Below are 3,370 nucleotides of genomic sequence, written 5' to 3'. Positions count from 1 at the left end.
TTGCATAGAAAGAAGACGAATATGAGCGAGAGAGATAAAAAGATAGAAGTAAGCGAGGGAGGGAAGGAGAAAGCGAAGGAAGGAAGAGAGAGAGGGAGAGAAAAGGGAGGGAGGGAGAGAAGGAAAGAGAAGGGAGAGAGAGAAGGAGGAGAGAGAGAGAGAAGGGGGAGAGAGACAGAGAAGGAAGGAGAAAGACAGAGAGAGAGAAGGAGAGAGAGAGAGGGAGAATAAAGGGAAAGAGAGAGAAGGGGAGAGCTCAGAAGGAAGGGAAAGAGAGAAGAAAGGAAGGGAGAGAGAAAGCGAAGGAAGAGAGAAAGAGAGATGGAGAATGAGAGAGAGAAGGAGAGAGATAGAGAGTAGGAAGGGAGAGACAGAGAGAGCGTGAAGGACGGCAGAGAGAGAGAAGGAAAGGAGCGAGGGAGAGAGAGAAGGGAGGGAGAGGGAGAAAGAGAGAAAGAGACATATGAAAGGGAGAGAGAGACTGAAGGAAGAGCGGGAGAGAGAGAAGGAAGGAGAGAGAGAAAGAAGGGAGAAAGAGAGAGAGAAAGAAGGATGAGAGAGAGAGAGATAGAAGGAGAGAAAGAGAAAGAGAAGGGGGAGAGAGAGAAGGAAGAGAGGGAGAGAGAGAAAGAGAAGGAATGGAGAGAAGGAAGGGAGAAAGACAGACAGAGAGAGAGAGAGAAGGAAGCGGAGAGAGACAGAGAGAAGAAGGAGAGAGAGAGTAGGAAGGGAGAGATCGAGAGAATGAAGGATGACAGAGAGATAAGGAAGGGAGAGATAGAGAGAGTGAAGGACTGCAGAGAGAGAGAAGGGACAGTGAGGGAGAGAAAGAGAGAGAGAGAGAGAGAGAGAGAGAGAGAGAGAGAAGAGAGGGAGGGAGAGGGAGAGAGGGGGAGAGAGATAAATGGAGAGAGAGAGAAGGAAGAGGGAGAGAGGGAGAGAGAGAAGGGAGGGAGAGGGAGAAAGAGAGAGGAGAGAGAGAGATAGAGGAAATGAGGGGAGAGCGAGAAAGAGAGTGAGTGAGAAGGAAGGAAGAGAAAGAGAGAGAGAAGGGAGGGAGGGAGAGAGGAAAGAGAGAGAAAATGAAGGGAGAGAGGTAGAGAGAGATAGATAAGGGAGAGAGAGAGAAGGAATGAAGAGAGAGGAGGAAGGGAGAAAGAGAGAGAGAGGGAGAAGGACGAAAGAGAGAGAGAAGGAGAGAGAAGGAAGGGGTAGAGAGTGACGAGAGAAGGGAGGGGAGAGAGAGAGACGAGAAAGAGGGAGAAGGAATGGAGAGAGAGAAGGAAGGAGAGACAGAGAGAGAAGGAAGGAGAGAGAGAGAAGGAAGGGAAAGAGGCAGGGACAGAGAAGGAAAGAAGAGAGAGAAGGAAGGGAGACAGAGAGAGAGAAAGAAAGAAGGAAGTGGAGAGAGAGCAAGAGAAAGGAAGGAGAGAGAGGAGAGAAGGGAGAGAGAGAGAGAGGGCGGGAGAGGAAGAGAGAGAAAGAGAGAGAGAAAGAGGAAATTTGGGGGGAGAGAGAAAGAGAGAGGGAGAGAAGGAAGGGAGAGGGAGAAGGAAGGGAGAGAGAGAGAGAGAGAGAGAGAGAGAAGGGAGGGAGAGGGAGAGGGAGAGAGAGAGAAAATGAAAGGAGATAAAGAGCGAGAGAAGAAAGAGAGAGAGATAATGAGAGAAGGAAGGGAGAGGGAGAGAGAGAGGGAGAGGGAGAGAGAGAGAGAAGGAAGGGAGAGGGAGAAAGAGAAAGAGAGAGAGAGATAGAGAAGGGGAGAGAGACATTAGGAAGAACTTCCTGACAGTAAGAGCTGTTCGACAGTGGAATTTGCTGCCAAGGAGTGTGGTGGAGTCTCCTTCTTTGGAGGTCTTTAAGCAGAGGCTTGACAACCATATGTCAGGGGTGCTCTGATGGTGTTTCCTGCTTGGCAGGGGGTTGGACTCGATGGCCCTTGTGGTCTCTTCCAACTCTATGATTCTAAGGGAGGGGAGGGAGAGAAAAAGAGAGAGAAGGAATGGAGCGAGAGAAGGAAGGGAGAAAGAGAGAGGGAGAAAGATAATGAGGAGGGAGAAAGAGATAGAGATAGAAAAGATAGAGATAGAGATAGAAAAGGAGATAGAGATAGAAAAGGAGGGATAGAGGGAGGGAAGGAGAGAGAAGGGAGAGAGAGGAGAGCGACGGAAGGGAGACAGAGACAGAGAAAGAAGGAAGCGGGGAGAGAGAAGAAGGAGTGAGAGAGAGTAGGAAGGGAGAGATAGAGAGAAAGTGACAAACGGCAGAGAGAGAGAGAAGGGATGGGGCTGGAGAAAGATAGAGGAGAGAGAGAAAGAGGAAATTAGGAGAGAGCGAGAAATAGAGACAAATAGAGAGAGAGAGAGAGAATGAAGAGAGAAAGGGAGAGAGAAGGGAGGGAGAGGGAGAGAGAGAGAGGAGAGAGAGAGAGAGGAAATTAGGAGAGAGCGGGAAAGAGAGTGAGTGAGAAGGAAGGGGGAGAAAGACAGAAAGAGAGAGAAGGGAGGGAGGGAGAGAGAGAGAGGGAAAAGAGAGAGAGAAAATGAAGGGAGAGAAAGAGAGAGAGAAGGAAGGGAAGGAGAAGAGAGAGAGAGAAGGAAGGGAGACAGAGAGATGGGGGAGAGGGAGAAAGAAAGCGAAAAGAGTGAGATAAGGGACGGAGAGGGAGACAAAGAAAAAGAGAGACAGAGAGAGGGGGAGGGGGGAAGGAGGGAGGGAGGTGGAGAAAGAGAGAGGAGAGAGAGGAAATTAGGGGGAGAAAGAGAGAGAGAGTGAAGGAAGTTCTAAGTTTTTAAAAAGAATAGCAGCAATCTCTTCAGAACAAAAAGCCAAACTAATAAATCAGGTGATAACAGATGAATGTAAGATCCAAAAAGGAACAAGACAAGGATGCCCATTATCACCATTGTTGTTTATTTTGGTCTTGGAAGTACTTGCCAAAAACATAAGAGTAGATATAGGTGTAAAAACTGGGAAAAGTGAATTCAAGTTAAAAGCGTATGCAGATGACTTAGTGATAACAGTGGAAGAACCTAAAACTTTACTCCCAAAAGTAATAGAAAAAATTCAGAAATTTGGGGAAGTGGCAGGATTTAAGCTAAATAGGAATAAAACTAAATTATTAGTTTAAAACATGAAGGAAGAAGGAAGAACCGAATTAGAACAAAACATTGAGATTGAAGTCCATAAAAAGGTTAAATATTTAGGGATTTGGTTAAGAAACCTATTTAAAAATAACTATGAAAATATTTGGTTTGAGGTAAAAAGAGATTTAGAAATATGGAGCAGAATGAATCTCTCAATGTTAGGAAAAATATCGGCAATTAAAATGAATGTGTTGCCAAAAATGCTATTTCTTTTTCTTTCTTTT

This window comes from Podarcis pityusensis, assembly GCF_964106645.2.
Source record: "Podarcis pityusensis genome assembly, chromosome: 2".
Lineage (NCBI taxonomy): Eukaryota > Metazoa > Chordata > Lepidosauria > Squamata > Lacertidae > Podarcis > Podarcis pityusensis.
Note: the sequence above shows the minus strand (reverse complement) of the source record.